The sequence below is a fragment of the Pipistrellus hanaki genome (genome assembly GCF_964339955.1).
Source record: "Pipistrellus hanaki genome assembly, chromosome: 8".
Lineage (NCBI taxonomy): Eukaryota > Metazoa > Chordata > Mammalia > Chiroptera > Vespertilionidae > Pipistrellus > Pipistrellus hanaki.
This window is the reverse complement of record NC_140510.1, coordinates 26610178-26631292: the sequence shown is the minus strand read 5'-3', so window position 1 is coordinate 26631292 and position 21115 is coordinate 26610178.

Here is a 21115-nt window from a genome sequence, read left to right as displayed (position 1 = left end):
TTTGACAGGGAAGTCAGAATGAGGCACACTTTGAGGGAGTATAAATTCAACACTAGAAAAAAGCAAAACTTTGACAGAAAAAGGTAGCCAGGTTTACCACAGGAAAGACCTTTCTTTAGGAAGTCTGAAGAATACTTTAGGGTCACTGGTCAACCTTAGTCTTCAAATTTTATTTTATGCTAGGGGGATGTTAATGTAGATTATGGGTATTCATTTGACTTTAAAATGCTGCTATTTAGCTAAGTAGAAGTTTTTTAAAGAGTTCAATTGTTTAAACAGTTTTGTAGCAGATGCAAACAAATTATATATATATATATATATATATATATATATATATATATATATATATATATATATGAAATAGATGAATAGATTTCCACATTTAAATACATATGGAAAAGAAATCTATTATGGACAGGAGAGTGTGGAAAGCTTTACTGACCTTCATGCTGTAAAAAGAAGAGTTTGAGATACCTTATACTTTAGATGACTGAGGGCCACTAATCCAAAAGAGAAAGAAGAAACACACTCACATGGTGGGGCTCTCATTCAAATTCATTTTTTTTCTTTCCATCTATGAACAGGGTCAAAAAGCCAGCAACTGTTATTTTGTTGAAAGGGTAATGAATGTACATATTCCCACCAAAGTGAAAATTAAGTTGAATTTCAAGTCACTAATGTTCTCTTCCTGTTACAACTGTAGTCTCATGGTGAACTTTAGAAACAGGTTCACATTTTTCATAATAATTTTTTCCTGGCATAAGTGGTAGATAATTAAACTAAATTATTCCCTCAAGAGTCAGGTTTTTCTGCAATGGGATTAGTCACATTGGCTTGAAATCTGATCCAAGGTTCAATCAAATGTTATCTCTTCTTTTAAAAATGGTATCCAAGTCAGTCATCACATATATTGTTTGCCTTTAGGAGAAAGTATGATCTCATGTTATAACCAGTACTATCGTTTTGTGAAATCACCAATGTGTCTTGACTTATTTTTTTTTTTTAATTTAAGAAAATGAAAACAATTCTTTCAATGTGCCTCATGAAACTGTTTCAGCACCACCTTCAAAAGTCTTACCAGTAGATACAATGGAATTGAGATTAGTCAAATAGCTACTAGTAGACAACTTCCAACATGAAAGCAAGGAAACAAAATATGTAAATTCTGAAAACACAATGATTTGGATTTGTAAGAATAATTTCAATTTTTTAAGTGGGAAAAGAAAAAAGTGGGATAGGTATTAGTATTGTTGGAATGAAACATAATGGAAACAACTATAAGGTGGAAAATTGACACATTCTTTTTTTAAAAATTGATTTCAAAGAGGAAGGGAGATCGACAGAGAGATAGAAACATCAATGATGAGAGAGATTCATTGATTGGCTGCCTCCTGCACAACTCTCATTTAGGGATGAGCTCAAAACTCAGGCATGTGCCTTGACTGGAAATCGAACCATGACTTCCTGGTTCATAGGTTGATGCTCAACCACCGAGCCATGCAGGCCAGGCCAGATTCTTATTAATTAATTATTGATTTATGCCTTGGTTAAAGCTTGGGTATGTGTATATTGTTTCTAAATTATATCTATTACTGAGGCTATACTCTCAAATCTCTTCCTGATGATCAAAAATGTGTAAGCTAACAATATATTTGAATAGTATTTCCTATATTTTACCGTTCCTTATACAAAATTATCTGATTCATGCCTTATATTTATTATGTACCTGTTCACACATTGCTCTGCCATTCACCTGAAAAAAATATGATTCTTATTCATAAAAAAACTAAAATCATGCCTGGCCAGTGTGGCTCAGTGGTTGAATGTCAACCCAAGAAGCAAGAGGTCACCCAATTCAATTTCCAGTCAGGGCATGTGCCTGGGTTTTCAGACTAAATCCCCAGTGGGAGGCATGCAGGAGATAGCTAATCAGTGATATTTCTCTCTCATCAATGTTTCTATCTCTCTATTCCTCTACCTCTCTTTCTCAAATTCAATAAAAAATTTTAAAAAAAAAATAAAATAAAATCATGATGTTAAAAATAAAAGCCAAGGAAAGTAGCAAAACTCAAAGTTTCTGTTATTTTGCTTTTTTGTTTATATATCATTATTTTTAAAATTTTGTCCATAGCTCTATTTCCTTTACACTGATAAAAATGTAATTATGTGCTTACCTCACCCCTAAAGAACGCTTAGTCTCTAATCTCTCAATTTAGTGGTTTAAAAAAAAATAGTGCATTTTACTTCTGATACTCGTTTGTCTGAACAAAAACAAATGCTCAGTCAATGTGATTAGTAACATACTTTTTCTGGGTAGGTTTTATATGTTATCTCATTTTTCCTTATTTTATTTTGTAGGAAGGTAGAAAATGTTATTATGGTTAGTTAGAAAGAAGGAAACTGAAGAGTGAAATGACTTTCCTAACGTCACAGAATTAGGTAATCATTGGTTCTTTGTCTTATTTTTACAAAATAAAATATTAAGCACAGTAGTTATTTATTTATTCCCTATTTCAAGGTAGTTATACCACCTTCATTTTGCATTTGAAGGAAAGAAAACATAGAGTTAATTAATTTGCCCAAGTTCGTGCAACTAGCAATTGATAATCTGAGATTCTAACAGGACCTCAGATGACTTTGATTGAAGACAATTCTTCATCAACTGAATGTAGCCTTAAATTTTATTTAATTTTTTAACTTACTGATTGATTTTAAAGAGAAAATGAGAGAGAGAGAGAGATTTGTTGTTCCACATATCCATGCATGTGTTAGTTGATCCTTATATGTGCCCTGACCTGGGATTGAACCTGAAAACCTGGCATATTGGAATGATCCTCTAATCACCTGAGCTATTTCGCAAGAGCTGAATATAGCTTTATAGATTGCTCTAGTTTTTGTATTCCAAATAATTCTTTCAAGTCATGATAACTTCCCCCTTTATTTAGTGAAGATTATGACTCCTAGTTAATTGTACTCAATTTAAGGCAACCATAAGTATTTGTAGAAAAATAACAGTTTGTAATTCTTTTGAAGATTGTTAATTTTTCTGTTTTATTTATATTCTATTAAGCATCATATTACAAATATCTGATAAGTCTTGGTAAATAAGTATTGTGCCTGTATATCTCAATAATTGAAGACTATCATTGCAGACAGAAAAAATAAAACTAAGCAGAATAAAATTTCAAGCTAAGTGAGGAGTTTTTATCTTATTAAATATAATGTGTGTATAATCCTATATAATAAAAGGCTAATATGCAAATTGACTGAATGGCAGAACAACCAGTTGCTATGATGCACACTGACCACCAGAGGGCAGATGCTCAATACAGGAACTGCCCCTAGGGATCAGTGCGCTCTCAAAAGGGGAGTGCCATTCAACCAGAAGCCAGGCTCATGGCTGATAAGCACAGCAGCAATGGTGGGAGCCGCTCCTGCCTTTGTGGCAGTGCTAAGGATGTCCGACTTCCAGCTTAGGCCTGTTCCCTGCAGAGAGCGTGAGAGAGATCCCAGACTACGAGAGGGTGCAGGCTGGGCTGAGGGGACCTCACCCCTGAGTGCACAAATGTCGTGTACCAGGCCTCTAGTGTTCAAATAAAATAGACATAAAAATATTCTAGTAACAATTAACAAGCTTATGAAATAATATGTTGTACATATTTTATCATTCTGTGTCTCTTGCTCAAATTTATTTTCCATCTTCTTTTTGCAAAAGTACACCATAATCATTTATTCAGTATCAACCCATTTCACATATGCTATACACTTCAAAATATATGTGTGTCCATAAACAATATATTAGTGTTCTGCTGTAGATTTCAAAATATAAAACCACCCTTTTGAGGCATAAGAATGCAGGACTGCATAAAACTTAGGTTGAACCTGGGCAAAAGATAAAAGCCTTTACTCCTTAGCATTAGCTGAACAATTTTCTAGTAACAAGCAACAGTAGATTATCACCAGAAAGGGCAAGAGAGTGGAGAGACCACATCTCTGGCACATGAACATAGGTAGAGGTGAGGGCTGAGGGTAAAACAATGAGAAAATTGTTTTTACTCTCCAGCCCTCACTCTAAGTTCAGGCAGAAGAATCTCATCACCAAATAAATTTGAAGCCTATATTGTCTTGAAGATATTCACATTAAAATAGATAGATACATGTTAGACCCAGTTTATATCCCATACTACCAGCTTGAAAAAAGAAAAGATATTCCCATCTGCAGGCATAAATACTATTTTATTGAGTCTCTAATGTTTTACACATTATGACTGACATTCAATTAAAAATTATAATAAAACAAAGACATAAAATATTAGAAATATTCACATATTATGAAGAGAGAAATATCTAAATAGAGTCAGACACAGATATCCAGATGTTTCAAATATTAGACTCAACTTTAAAATAACTATGACTAATATGTTAAAAGGTCCAATAAAAATTATGGACAGCATGCAGGAACAAATGTAGGATTTCAACAGAGATGAAAATGAGAAGAGTTAAATAAAAATGATAGAAATTAAAGTGAAAGATAACAGCAGTGAAAATGGCCTCGAAAGAGTTCATTAGAAAAATCAAAATTGAAAGTTGGCTTATAAAATTATCAAATCTTAGTCAGAAAAAACTGAGAGGATATACAAGCTGTAATGTGATGAACAAAGGAGCGTATACAGCTGTAATACAATATCAAATAGTCTAAGACGTGTAATCAGAGCCTTACAAGGAAATAAGAGAAAGAACAATAATGAAAGACTAAATCATAGAAGCAGAAGCTGAGGGAAATGCAGGCTGGATAAGTAGGTACTTAATACTTAATATTTACAATTTCAAATTGCTTAAAAAATATAAAGAGAACACCTTGCAAGCAGCCAGAGAATATATGAAAATAATAAATACAGCTGACTTGCCAAAGAAATGTACAAACACAAAGACAATAAATCCTATCTAATAAAGAGTTAATATTCAAATTGACCTTTACTCCAACACACGGATGGCTTCCCCCATGTGGTTAAAGATGACAGCCCCCACGTGGACACAAGATGGCTGCCTCAAGATAGCTGGCAGGGGAGGGCAGTTGGGAGGGACTAATTCTGCAAAGGAGGGTAGTTGGGGGCAATCAGGCATGCAGGGAGGACAATTACAGGTGACCAGGCTGGCAATGGAGGGCAGTTAGGGGTGACCAAGCCAGCAGGGGAGCAGTTAGGTATTGATCAGGCCAGCAGGGAATGGTTAGGGGCAATCAGGCAGGCAGACAACTGAGAGGTTGGGAGCCAGCAGTCCTGGATTGTGAGAGGGATGCCAACAGGGATCAGGCCTAAACAGGCAGTTGAACATCACTCAAGAGGTCCCAGATTGGAGAGGGCTGGGCTGAGGGACACACACACAGACACACACACACACACACACACACACAAAAAAAAAAAAAATTTTGTGCACTGGGCCTCTAGTTGATATATAAAATACCAAAATGAAAAACTGTCAATTAAAAATATTATACCTAGCAAATATTTTTTAAAAAAAGGAAAGATGAACTATTATTTACTTATTATTTTGCTTACATATCCTTAACTACTTATTTATGGCAACTGATTTTTATATTTTTGAGAATTCTCTATTGCTATATATGACTAGTTTATTCATCTATTTTATCTATTGTATGATATTTATTGTATAAGTAAATTCAATTTTTAAAATCCAAATTTTACTGATGGACATTGAGTTGTTGATTTTTTCTTTTCTATATGTCCTCTATTATAAATGTTACTGGGTTATGGATTCATGGTAAGTATTTCCTGATAAATTATACTATATATATATATATATATATATATATATATATATATATATATATTTGGTTAATCCTGACCTGAGGATATTTTTTCAATTGATTTTTAGAGAGTGGAAGAGAGGGAGGGAGAGGGAGAAAGAGAAACATCAGTGAGAGAGAGACACATCAATTGGTTGCCTCCAATATGAGCTCTAAGAGGGGCTGGGGATTGAACCTGCAACCCAGGTACATGCCTTTAACCAGGAATATAACCTGCAATACTTTGGTCCATGGGCCAACACTTTTACCACTGAGCTACTGGCCAAGGCTCTTTCTTTCTTTATTTAATTAGGTATGTTAAAATATTATCTAGAATTAAAACAGTCTCACACCTTTATTATAAATCCAATTTGATCAATTTTAAAAAATAAGTTGCTAGACTTGAATTGATGATCACTATGTAGCATGGCAGCCATGAAACTGCCTACAGATTCCAACTACTGGGGAACAGTATTGGCTAAAGGTTCCACCACTGCAGTCTAAATTGCAAAGATGCCAGGCTTCACACAGGCCACAGATTTCAACCAGACAATGTTTAAAGGATACAATATGGATACAATATTGGAAGACATGGATTTATATAAGTGCTACTGCTATAGGGTTAGTCTGAGAAAATGGGATGTAAGATTAGGATTTGGGGATGACTCTTTCACTGCCCAACAGACAGGATAGCTTATGTTGCAGCTCCATTGCTGAGTATTTTATAAGAAGTGATCTAAGATACTTTCTGCATGAGGGGAGTAAGATTGTAGACTTAGCTGTGCCTTAAAATTATACAGATGTCCCTGACAGACACTCACAGATTATTTCTCCGGGATGTTTCCACTTCTTTCCAGGCTGCCAGGCATAAAAACTAAGGTTAAATCCCAGCATAATTTCACTGGGGATGTGTTGGGCTTGATAAGGGATGATATAGATGATATTGCTGAAGAATTGCTAGATATAAGTTGTATAGTTTGCTGAGAATGAAGGAAATACTTTTAAGTGGATTTTTGAGGCTAGTTGACCAAGAAGATCAGATTGTAATAAGATTTCATTGCAGTAAAGACACTTTTTCACACATTAGGGAAGGGAGAGACAAACAGGGTAGGGAAAAACTTGCTGTTAAAACTCATCTTAGAATCTTGATAAAATGATGGCTAACTTTCAGTGAAGTGGAAACGCCCGTTAGCCTAGCACCATATGGTAGAGGAAATAATAGAGAGGGCGGCAAGGAGAGGGCAGTGGGTACACTGGAATGAATATATTATGTAAAAACCACAAGACCCACCAAAGAATTATGTTCAATGGGAAGACTTAGTAGATTCAAGATCATAAGGAATATACTGGTAAGAAAGAAACTAGCATCACTGATGCTTTTGTGGATGGCTCTTCTCTGCAGGGGAGGATCTTGGAGAGGCCATCAATATGCCATGCTTGTTACCATCAATGTTGATTTGATGAGGCCCTTAAAGTATTAGAGCCAAAGAGATTAGCTATCAGGAGCCCTGAGGATTCAATTACTGTGAAGGTGGGAAAGGTTGCAGAAGCATCCAAGGAGGCATGGCCCACAAGTGTGAAAAAAAGGAATCACTGAACTTCCAAGGGAAACAAAAACAGGGGGCCCAAGAGGGTTCTGTGTAACACCTTTTTTTTTTTTTTTTTTTTTTTTTTAAGCAAGAATGAAGAATGTCAGTGAGGTCAGCTTGCTTAATAAACATTATGCCCTTTTGCTCAGTTCCTAGACAGACAGGAGAGTGCAGGGAGTCAAGGCTTACCAGAGCAGAGACTGTGGTAGTTTACTAGTTTACTATGGAAACCAGAATCAGCATGGTAAAATATGAACTGTAACTGACCAACTGCTGGAAGTTCAGTGCCAATAGCTCTGAGAATGAAAAACTCCAGGGAGTCCCAGTAATGAGAGAGGGGGGCCGCATTACTTAGCTTTTATCTAGAAGAGCTTGACCAAGTTCCTACAGTAAATATTGAAGAAAAGTTCCCTCATCTTCCAGCAGAAGGAGGGGAAATCAAATCATTTTGAAAGTCACTGGTCTTCTAATTAAGGCCTGCTCTCAGCGGGAACTCCTGAACCATAACTAACTTACTGGGCTTTATCAGAGGCCCAGGACCAGGAAAAAGGGAAATACCAAGTTCCAGTCTGCCCTGGCCTTCCATGTGGGAGAAGGGATAACCCAACACCAGCACAATCTGGCTATGCTATCTAACCCAATGAGAGAGAAAAGAAATGGAAAAGCACTTGTGAAGTTCACAGTCCACAGAAATAGGCTCACTAAAAATCTGAGGTCTAATTTTAGGACCATAGCATGCTTCCCTGACACCTCACCAAAACATTGCTTATGGCCTGTTACAGCAACTTCTTTTACCCAGCACAACATGTTTGCCTATCAAGAGAAAATTACAGGATATACCAAAAGCAAAAAACACAGTTTGAAGAGACAGAACAAGCATTAGAACCAGACATGATAGAAATATTGGAATCGTTAGACTGGTAATGTAAAACAATTATGATTAATAATCGAAGGACACTACCCAAGAACACTATGTGGCCTAGTTTGAAATACATTCCTGGGGAGACATTTTTTTTATTTTACCAGGAGCTTGTTATGAATTGAATTGTGTACCCCACTATATCTTTACCTAAATACCACAGTAGGTGGTATTTCATAGAAATAGGATCATTGCAGCTTAAGTGGTTAAGATGAGGTCATATAGGAATAGCAGAACCTAATCCAAAATGATTAGTGTCTTTATCAAAGACAGCTAGGTGAAGATCTAGACACACAGGGAGAATGCCATGTGATGACAAAAACAGGGATGGGAGTTATCTATCTGCCGGCCAGGGGGTGTCAGAGAGTGCCTGCAAACCACCAGAACCAGGGAGCGTCAAGGGAGAATTTCCTTTTAGGTTTCAGATGGAGCATGGCCCTGTCAGCACTTTGCTTTCAGTCTTCTAGCCTATAGAACGGTTAAACAATAAATGTCTGTTATTTTTAAGCCACTATTTTTGGCTCTTTGTTACAAGAGCCTTAGGAAACTAATACAGGGCCAAAGGGGTATTGCCAACCCAGGTCACCTTTTATATTCGGTTTACTTCCAGATTTTAACCTGGCAAACTCCAGGTTAGAACTTGTTTTCCATCTAGGAGCCTAAGGTAAAATAAGTGTGTACTCTTTTTCTCTCCCCATACTTACATACAGAAGGATAATTTGTGAGTCTAGCTTTTCACTGCCATTTAAAAAATGTGTTTTCAAAATTGATTTTAAAGAATATGGAAGGGAAAGGGAAAGGAAGAGTGAAACACTGTTGTGAGAGATCAGCTGCCTCTAAGCACCCTCTAATGGGGATCTCAAACCTGTAACCCAGGCCTATGCTCTGACTAGGAATTGAACCGGCACCCTTTTGGTGCACTGAACCCCACCCAACCAAATGAGCCCCACTGGCCAGGGCTTTCATTACTATTTTAATCCAATATGAGGAACTTTGGTGTCAACTTGTTGCTTCGGTGGGTAGAATTCCTGTCCTTGGTAGATCCAAAGATATTGTGTTAACCAAGAATGAGGATGATGCTGTAGCTATCTTGATTTACATAGTGGTTTTCTCTACATGGCCAGCAGTGAGAAACCTGGAAGTGTACATGCACAGCCTTAGAGAAGTCACTTCTTTAGTGTGAGAAAATTGAGACACAGAGATACTTCCCTAAAGTCAATAACAGCCAAGTGGAATCTGGAATATTTCACTGATGAGAGATTCAGAAAGGAAAATTGGAGAATATATCCCTGCACTCTGATGGAGTCATATATATATATATAATTCCATCCCTGCACTCTGCTGGCCCAGTATTTGACTGAGGGCAACAGCAGCATGTGAAAAACTACATTTCCTCTGCAGACAAATTGAAGAATTGGTGAGATTTTTCAGAAAAAGGAAATTATAATGTAATAATCTATTATTCCCTCCTTGGAAGCCCTGAGGAATGGGAATAGCAAACCAGACCAGTGCAGTATGACCATAGTTATTTATGCACGTTATAGCTGTGGAGAGCATTCCCTTTGTTCTCCAGCATCTGTTGACCCCTCCCATGCAAAGGAAAACACTTTTAGAACAAAACAAGAGGAGATGCAGCAGCAAGACAGCCACTGTCTTGAACTGTTTTCTAAGAAAGACAGTTCCCCTCTTGGAAGAAAGGAAGAGGAACACTGGATTGCCTTGGGGGTCTTGACTCTGGCCTGCAACATTCATTTCTTTTCTTCTGTTTCCCTTCCCTCTCAAATTTCACAGGTCTTGTTCTCACTTTTTGTCTCAACAGAAAACCAATCCACAGGCAGGAAAGTAGACATTATATATTTATAGTTAACAATTTAAAAATAATTACCGTGATTACTAATTTTATGTTTTTGCTTACCCACACCAAATGTTTTAATTGCTTCAGCTATTTCACATATATTATTTTTTCTAGACTTTTCTCTTTCAATGCACTTTACTGAGAATTATTTCGATTAAAGTATGACACCCGAAAGTATCAGTATATTCCAATGTGGGGTGATAAATACAAAGTACTATTTTTTATAATTATTAATTTAAGTCCTCTATATTAATTTAAGTCCTCTATGGCATGCCCTGATTTACTTAATAAATGCCTATTGTCCTTGTGTAATCGAAGACCCTCTTCCCATTTTATTTTAAAAAGGACTGGCTTGGAAATTATATTACATGGTTATTCCATCTATACTCTCATTGTTTAGTTTTGACTAGGCATGCTAAGCTATTTCCATGCCCTCCATAACCACTTTTGAGCGCCTTCTTACCTCATTTTCCCCATATTTCTTTTTGTATCCTCTGACCAATTTCCCATTGACCAATTCCTCATCCATATAGACCATTTCTTGGTATATAATTTTTCATAAAACTCTATGTTATCTTCTGCTCAGAGAGTTCCTATACTAGTCTCAAGTCATCAGGTTGATAAAGCATTACTTGAGAGCATTTAGACATGTTCTAAGTTAAGGCTTTTGACTATTCTCATTGTCCAAATATGTTTTGAGTTCCTTCAGGCTTTAAGTACTTTCAGAGATTCAGATGTTATATTCTAAATAAGCACGATTAATAATGTGACACTAGCATTTGAACAGTTGCCCATTAGTGTGAAAGGCTTTGACTGTTTCTGATTAATACCCCATAACTTCATTTCCTTATATATTCCCTATCAGTAAGTCCTGCCTCTAAGAGTCCATGCTAGATTAAATGGTTAAAGATGTCCTTTAATACAGTCATCTCATATAAGTCTAATATCCTAACATATCTTCATATAAGAAACAAAAGAGTATAGGTAGTTGAGCTAAGCAAGATTGCTCAGGAACTAATGAATAAATAATGATGTTTCATGAATAATTCAAGATGAACATTGCATGCCTCAAACAATCTTTATCTGCAAAACAATAAAATCTTTTAATGTGACCATGTGACATACAGTACAAATAGGAATGGGGTTAATTGTATCCTTGGAAGCATGTATTGTACTCTCACATTCTGCCTCTGCATGAGGATTTAATGCATAGGTAAGGCCTCAGAATAATGAGAATTTAACACCTTGTTTGGAAGAGAGTATAAAATTTAATTCCTACCAAAGAAAAAGGACTCTGACTTTATGTCCATACAAAGAGGAATCGATAGCAAGATTGTGCAAGGAAGTATGGGTTAGTGAATCATCATAGCTCTACTATTTACTAACTTTTTTGGGCCACTTCACCTGCTGGGTCTCAAGTTACTCAGTTAAAACATTCATAACTACACTGACCTTTAACCATCTCATAAGGTTTTGGGCTCCTACAAGTTTACTGTATTTAGTTACAGATTGCTTCCAAAAGTAAAGAAATTTTGTATCATGGTCTTTTTAAAAAAATCAAGTGAAATGTCAGTTTTTAAAAAAAGTGATTGTAGAGTTTCCAGGAATTTTAAAACAACAATATTAATAAGCAAGCCAAATAGAACAACAATAAAGAGCCAAGTCAGGAGACTTTGGGACTCCACAGGGAATTAAGTAGGCCAATTTCCATGTCCTCACTTACCTCCACCTCATTCTCTAGAAACTTGGATCATTTTGAATTATCTGAGCTGCATTATGAACAAACTATGTGATTTTTCTTCTTAAGGGTCCATATCTGAGTTTAAAAGATATCTTCATAGGGTTGCTTAATTATTAAATTAGGTAATACATGTAAAACTGTAAAATTCTTACTATAGATATGAACTATTATTGTTTTCTGATTAATATACCCAGCACACACTCTTATGAATTATCATAGAAAAAGTATAGGGTGAGGCAAAAGAAGATTTGCAATTGCTTGCATGGATAATAAAACAATAATCCTATATAATAAAAGCCTAATATGCAAATCAACCAAAAGGTGGAACGACCAATTGCTATGATGTGCCCAGACCAACAGGGGGAAGATGCACAATGCAGGAACTGACCCCTGGTGGTCAGTGCACTCCCACAGGGGGCGTACAGCTCAGCCAGAAACCTACCTCAGGGCTGGAAAGCAAAGCAGCAGCGGTGGTGGGAGCTCTCCCACCTCTGTGCCAGCGCTAAGGATGTCTGACTGCCAGCTTAGGCCTGCTCCCCGGCCAGCAGTTGGACACTCCTTGAGGGCTCCTGAACTGCGAGAGGGTACAGGCTGAGCTGAGCCCCCCGCCCCTCCTGAGTGCATAAATTCTGTGCACTGGGCCTCTAGTTGATTAATAATACAAGAATAAATCATGTTTCATTTACTCACAACTGTAAACCTATTTTTGCCACACCCTGTATAACTCCTAATAATGTAAATATTTTCCAAGGCTTTCATAATCCAGTAAATATATTAATTTTTTTCCAATTACATTAGTAAAGGATAGCTTTGTTTTTATGTTGTTTTTAAAAAATATATATTTATATTGATTTCAGAAAGGAAGGGAGAGGGAGAGAGAGACAGAAACATCAGTGATGAGAGAGGATCATTGATCGGCTGTCTCCTGCACGCCCCTCACTGGGGTTGAACCCACAACCCAGACAAGTGCCCCAATCAGGTTCATAGGCTGACATGCAACCACTAGCCATGCCAGCCAGGCAAGAATAGTTTTTAAATCATTTCCAGAACGTATAACATTTCTCTGAAATTGAAATTTCAATACTTTGCTGATGAATCATGTATAACAATTTTAAAATATAATTGTGAGAACTATAAAATTAATAATGTAAATTTGTTCACATTATTAATATAATAAATCCACTTCTGTAAAAAAAAAAAATTCAATACAAAAAAAAAAAAAAAACACAGTAAAGTTAGCAAGGCTAAGGACATCTCTTCATTGCTATGTTCTCTGAAGTGGTGAAATAAACAACCTCATATTCACCAATACCATAAAAAGTGAAATAATATATATTTATTTAAATGATAATACCATGTTTCCCCGAAAATAAGACATCCTCCGAAAATAAGACCTACTTACAGGTTTCCTTCTGAGTGAAATATAAGGCATCCCCCTGAAAATAAGGCCCCCCTAGGTTCTGTCTCAGAAACTTTGTGAAACCTAAACTGTAAGAAGTTGTGACTTGGGTGAAGAATTCATGGGAGAAAATCACTGACAGTTGCATTGCAAATGCACTGCGAGCAGGCTACCTTGACAAGAAATACTCATTTAAAGACAGTGCTATTGCTAAACATGAGAGATTTGGTCCACTGATTCTGAAAGAAATAGAGTCACAAGAAATTCACCAGGAAATTCAGGAATTGGATTGTTAAGATGATGTTCCAGAAGATGATGACATGATTGTCATTGAATAAATGAGTAAATTCTTGATACTGTAGGATTCACAGTTTGTCTGTTTTGTGTTGACAACTACTGTACTACAGTAACGTATACAGGTAATAAATTTCCTTTATTTTCATTTAACAATAAATGTGTACCGTATTCTTCTTTATGGAAAAATAAGACATCCCTTGAAAATAAGACCTAGCGCATCTTTGGGAGCAAAAATTAATATAAGACACTGTCTTATTTTTGGGGAAACAGGGTAATAGAAGTAATATCATGACATGAGAACCTGGAATTATAAAATATTACTGTGTTATCACTTTAACTCTAAACATAGCTATATTAAAAAAAATTCTGACAGTCAAATAGTAAAAAGTACACTACATTTATTATCCAAACACAATTATGAATTATTTTTTATATTTTCTAAAACTATCTTTGTTATGTGATATAGTGTTTGTGTAATGAAATTAGTTTGGATTCTTTGAGATAAAAAATAATCTGAAAATTTGGCAAAATAATAATTATTTATATTCAATTATGCTTTTAAGCACTTACCATATGCCAAGTTCTGTGTTTTCCAGAGTTGAAATGAGGGATATATGTTTTAATGAATTTGAAATAATTGTAGGAAGTGATTTTTTCACTGAACAGTCAGTCAGAATTTGCAAATGCTTTTCTTATCACTTTTTCCTCCTCAAAATCTAGGTAGGAAAGACATGAAAATGAATAAACTATTCAGGTTGTCTTAGTCAAATGTCATTATCAATAAAATTTGTCTAAAATTGGTCCTCACACAAAAAAATTAAAACTTTTATCAACATAGTCATAGTCATATTCAGTCTAACAATCCATAGTAGTGAGGCCATCGCTTGGGGGAGTTAAAATCACAATTCAATTCCAACTCCACAGAGATCCCAGGGTGGATTGCTCTAAGGACCCTGGATTCCTGAAAACTTAAGAGGTTTAGAGTGAAGCTATTTCTTTTAGGCTTTCCAGACATGCTATCTCTTAGCGTTTTTATTAACTATCTGTCCATCATTTAAAAAAAAAACCACAAAAAACATAAAACCTCATTGGAATATTTGTTTGTTAATTTTTATGGTGATCTCTTGGAGTTATTCAGAATGGTTCGGCCCTCTGTAAAATGTTTGGAGTATTAACTTTTTCTAAAACTTAACATGTAGTTCAGAACTGTGAAGCCTCTGTATCTTAGTCAGTGTGGTTATCTAATGAATGACTCATGGCTCGCTCAAGTTTCTGCAGGCTGTAGAAGACCTGCAGTTAAAAAAAAGCTAGTGACTAAGATCTGTAGTTAAACAAAGCTGGTGATTAAGAGCTGGCTTGAGATAGGAAGAAAGGTAACAGGGAAAGGATGAATAACTATGGTTCCTCTACTAGGGTTTCTACATTTACCAATAATATACATTTTTTCTCTGTCAACTTTCTCTTTTGATTCAAATACTTGACAATTGAGGGCTAACTTTTCAAGCACATTCTATATAATAAAAGAGGTAATATGCAAATTGAACATTAGTTCAACACACAAGGTTGCCACCCCCATGTGGTCAAAGATGGCCACCCCCATGTGGACACAAGATGACCACAAAAAGATGGCCAGCAGGGCAGGGCAGTTGGGAGATACCAGGCATGAAAAGGAGGGCAGTTTGCGGCAAGCAGGCCTACAGGGTAGGGCAGTTAGGGGCAATCAGGCCTGCAGGGGAGGGTAGTTAGGGGCAATTGGATTAGCAGGGGAGCAGTTAGACGTCGAACAGGCAGACAGGTGAGTGGTTAGGAGCCAGCAGTCCTAGATTATGAGAGGGATGTCCCACTGATGGTTTAGGCCCGATCCTGGATCAGGCCTAAATGGGCAGTTGGACATCCCTTGAGGGGTCCCATATTGGAGAGGGTGGGGGCTGGGCTGTGGGACACACACACATAAATACACCCATGCATGAATTTCATGCACCAGACCTCTAGTTAACTATAATTAGGACAATAAAGTGAGAGACAATAAGGAGGCAAACATATGTGTGTGCATCTATATTATGTTTATATACACAAACATAATACAGTAACATAATACAAATAATAGCTACATTGTAGTCAAATAAATGTTTGCAATACTGTTTTTTTTAATATATTTTATTGATTTTTTACAGAGAGGAAGGGAGAGGGATAGAGAATTAGAAACATCGATAAGAGAGAAACATTGATCAACTGCCTCCTGCACACTCTCCACTTGGGATGTGCTAGCAACCAAGGCACATGCGCTTATCCGGAAGTGAACCTAGGCCTTTGAGTCCATAGACCAAAGCTTTATCCATTGAGCTAAACTGGGTAGGGCTGTTGCATTTTTTTTCTTTGCTCAGTTGAATGAAACAAACAAAACAAATACGACATTTTCCTGGATCCTTTGAAAAGAAATATTAGTAATTCTGGCAGAGAAAAAAGCTGGTAGTAATGATGTTTTAAATTTTCTGTGGCATTTTCCTGTCCAGAGGTACTATCATGAGTACCTATAGACAAGCACACCCAGACTCAGAGGGGTCCAGTCTTATATCCCAGTTCAGTCTGTTGAAAGTGCACTAAAACCCAGTTCTGTGAAGGAGTCAGAATTCATTTTACTATGCTTTACTGCTCCTGGAAAGAAACTTGGAGATCTGTGCTCAAGTAAAGTTCACACAGAAGTTTTTCCAGCATTATGATCAAGCTGGGCAAGCAAAAGAGAGAGTCTGTGAACCTCTCTAGATTTACCATGTGGCATACCATTGTCTGGGAATAAAAAACACACTTGTTTTTTGGTGTGTGGGTGTGTCTGTGTGTGTGTGTGTGTGTGTGTGTGTGTGTGTGTGTGTGTGTGTGTGTCAGAGAGAGAATCAAGGAGACGGAGAAAGAGAAACATCCATCGGCTGCCTTCTGCATGACCCCAATTGAATAGAGGTTGAGCGAGCCCACAATCTGGATATGTGCCCTGACTGGGAATTCAATGGGCAACCACTTGGGTGCATGGGATGAGGCCCAACCAACTGAGCCACACTAGCCAGGGAAATAGGGCACATTTTTCAATCTAGTTTGACCTGCTCATTTTATTGATTAAAAAACTGAGGCCCGGAACTTTTAATAACTTGCCTGAATTTTTTATTTGAGACCTATAGAAAACATTTATTGAGACATAACACTGTTCAAGTCTGGCAGAATCAGAATCAAAAGGATATTGAATGGGCATCAGTCATAACATTCCCAATCAGATCATGCTTAGTCCACCATATGTTGAGATTGTCTTTCATTTTTGAAGCTCAGAATCATCTCTTTTGCTGAATTCCAGAAATAAGAAACATTACTATTACTGCTGTATTTCATGTAACTGACAAAGTCTTCATGGTATTACTGAAACATGTTTTACAGTGTTAGGTCTTTATAAAACCACATAACCTACTTATGGTATAAGAAAATGGCTGATCATTATTTTCTTCACTAGAGGCCCCGTTCATGAATTCATGTATGGGTGGGGTCTGGCTGGCCTGCCCCTCCAATAGGGTGGTGGGGCAATTGGGGCGGAGCCAGCCAGAGGGAGAGACTACAGGTGGTTGGCAGGCTGGCCCACCCCCTGGTCGAACTCTAGGTGAACTCCCAGTTGAACTCCAGGTAGAGTGGATAATTTGCATATTAGCCTCTTATTATATAGGAGGAGGATGAGTCCTCAGTCTTCCTGAAAATTATAATTATTGTCACACCTGAAAATTTTTTTTTTCCAGAACCTAAAATGCATATAAGGTATATTTATAAATTAATCATAACATGTATAGTTTTAGGATAAATTTCTGACTTTTAAACCTAAGTAACTTTTTGGCTTTAGAAACTCAAACTTCACGTCTTCATGAAAGAACAAGCCATTGCTTGGTACCAGGGGTGAAGTGGCTTTGTGAGCCAGTCATATACCGTTTCTTTACCACAATGGTACATGCAACACAAACAAAAGATTTGTTGTAATATTTTCACTTAAGTATTTTTATTAGTTATGTTTCATGTAGTTTCACTAGTTTCTATTAATTATGTCTCATGTATCTGACCAATCTGGTTTTTATTCTTAACAGAACCAAGACCTGTTTGTTCTTATGGAAACAATTTCATTCCCCCTGACCAAGTTCTTTTAGAATTATTGTGAATCTCATTGCACATGAAATATACCAAGTATGAATATAGTATGAAAATTGAGTCTCTGCAGAACAGGAATGTGGGTCTGAACTAATCTTCAAGAAATTTGACCTCTAATTTCAGTCCTGCCACTCATGCCATATATAATCATATATAAATCATGCAACTTTTATAAGCTTCAGAATAGTTGGCCTTAAAATGGGTGGTTTAAGCAAGATATTTTGTGTATTTTCTACAAGCTTCCACCTTTTATAATGTGACACCAAATAACTTATCTCCCAAGTTATAAGTCTTACCTAGATTAGGAACCTGGTGGGGTGCCTGTTCTGTTTTTCTTTCCACACACAGGCGTGTATATATCAATTTCATATTTTCTTTAATCGTTTGGAACAGTGAATGTGTGCACACATGTGGAATACATGCATCTTATGATAGAGGCCAGGGAGACTATGTAAGTAAACTATGAGTAGAGTCTTATACACAATACTTAATACATATATGTGAAAATATACATAGAGAATGTGTGTACACTGATTGCATGCACATACACTCTACTCTTGTTAGCTCTCCTAAAACTCAGATTCCCTTGAGCAGAATCAGAGCATGACAGCCATTTAAGTGTACACAGAAGTCTGCAATGAGGAAAAGTAAATAAGTAATCTCTAATCAAACTCTGCTTCAGTATTAGCACATAAACCAAGGCTGTCAAGTCTGTGTGAATTTTGTTAGTTTTATTGAAAAAGGTTAAAAAGTAATGTCCTTTAATCTTTATTCTACTCATTTCACATTGAAAAATAATGTTTTATCTATTTTGAATTTATTTGTGAGTATGATGTAAGTTGAGTCTAGTTTCATTTTTTGCATGTATCTGTCAAATTTTCCCAACACGGTTTGTTGAAGAGACTGTCTTGACTCCATTGTATGCTCTTGCCTCTTTGTCAAATATTAATTGAGTGTAGTGGCTTGGTTTGATTTCTGGGTTATCTGTTCTGTTCCATTGACCTATATGTCTGTTCTTGTTCCAATACCAGGATGTTTGATTATAGTGGCTTTGTAGCATAACTTGATATCTGGTATTGTGTTCTTCTCTCTCAAGATTGCTGCAGCTCATTGGGGTATTGTTTTGTTCCATGTACATTTTTGGAGTATTTGTTCTAGATCTTGAAATATGCCATTTGTATTTTAATAGGGATTGCATTGAATCTATAGATTGCTTTGGCTAGTATGGACATTTTAATTATGTTAATTCTATCAATCCACTAACAGTATATTCTTCCACTTATATCTTTCATATCTCTTTTTTTCAGTGACCTGTAGTTTTCCAAGTATCGGTCTTTTCCCTCCTTGGTTAAGTTTATCCTTAAGTATCTTAATTTTTTGTTACAATGATAAATTGGATTGTTCTTTTTAGTTTCTTTTTCTGAGAGTTCATTATTGGTGTATAAATATGCCATCAATTTCTGGGTGTTAATTTTGTATCCTGCTACATTGCCAAATTCATTTATTAAAACTCAAATTGGATAGCATAGCTCATGTGGCTCAGTGGTTTAGCATCCACTTATGAACCCAGGAGGCCATAGTTTGATTCCTGGTTAGGGCATATACCCTGTTGCCATATTGGTACCCACTGGGGAACATGCAGGAGGCAGCTGATCAATAATTCTCTTTCATCACTGATGTTTCTATCTCTCTCCCTCTATGAAATCAATAAAAATACAATAAAAAAAAACACACCTCAAAATAAATAAAAGACTTAAATGTAAGTGATGGAACCATAAAAACCATAGGCAGCAAAATCTCAGACATCTCTCTAGCAATATATTTGCCAATAGATTGCCTACGGCAAGGGAAACAAAGGAGAAAATAAACAAATGTAACTACACCAAAATAAAAAATAAAAAAACATAAAAAACACTTTAGCACAGCAAAAGAAACCATCATAAAAACAAAAAGGGAACCCAATGTATGCGAGAGCATATTTGCTACTGATATGTCCAATAAGGGGTTAGTTTCCAAAATATACAAAGAAAGCATTCAAGTTCACAAAAGGAAGACAAACAATACAATTAATAAATGGGCAAATGGAGGGAAGACAAAATGGCAGCTGAATAGGCAGATAGGTCCTGTGCCTTCTCACAGAATAGATGGAAGAAACAGCTGAATCAAATGACATCCACCCAGAATTGGTGAATTAAACACAGCTGGTGAGACAATCTGTGGGCAGAAAGGTCAGAGCTCCACTGGAGAGAGGTGGGATCGGGGATCTGGGCTGGAGGGAGAAATGCACACAGCCAGGACTACAGTCTCAGAGGGAGACTGTGCTACACCAAATCCGTGTCCCTTGGGAAGTGTAGTGCTTGATTGTGGAAGAGGATCCACAGGGAGGCTGGGAGCGGGAGACTCTAGATCTAAGCCCACAGCCATGGGAGGCTGCACCCAGAAAGGCAGCCTGAGGTTCTGCAGTGAGGGGTGGGGGAGAGAGACATGCAGCTGCACAGTTGCTCTGTCTTTATATTTTCCTTGCTTTTATGTGCTAAACTCAGTGCATAGGATCTTCCAATTACAAGCACTCACTGAGGCTTCGGTGCAGGGGAAGGTGGTTTTGTGGAAGCTGGGGAACAAAATAGGAAGAGGCAATCAGGAAGCCAGCTCTGGGACAGTCCGATCCTTCCAACCCTGAACAACTTTTTTCTCCTGAAGACCAAAACCCCTTAGCAGTGTAGCTGCACCCAGCCTTGAGCTTGGCAGGGAAATAAAGATTCTAAATACCCCCATGGAGTCCTTGAAGACTGGGTTGAATGGCCATTTGCTCCCGGAAACTAATACAGACACACTGCCATCTAAAGGCCTTGTCAGAAATAGATTCTTATGTAAATACGACTGAAAGCAGGTGGAAAACCAAAGTGGGCAGATTGATCCCACCTGCCTGAAACCAAGGTTGTGGAGTCTCACACAGAGGAGCAGTGGATCGGTGGGGTGGGAAATTCAACATGGCGCTCCCTACATAACACAGTGATGGGCAAACTCATTAGTCAACAGAGCCAAATATCAACAATACAACGATTGAAATTTCTTTTGAGAGCCAACTTTTTTAAACTTAAACTATACAGGTAGGTACATTGTTATTAACTTAATTAGGGTACTCCTAAGCTGGCCTTTGCTAAAAACTCAAGAGGCCCAAATAGCCACAGCAGTTTGCCGACCACTGACCTAACAGGAAACTGAGATGTGGCAGACAAAACAGTAGAGAGGTGTCTTCAGCCAGACCCCACATTAAAACTCAGCTGAAATGAATGAAATTCACTACTTCATTTTTTATTTTTTTATCTTTTACTTAAG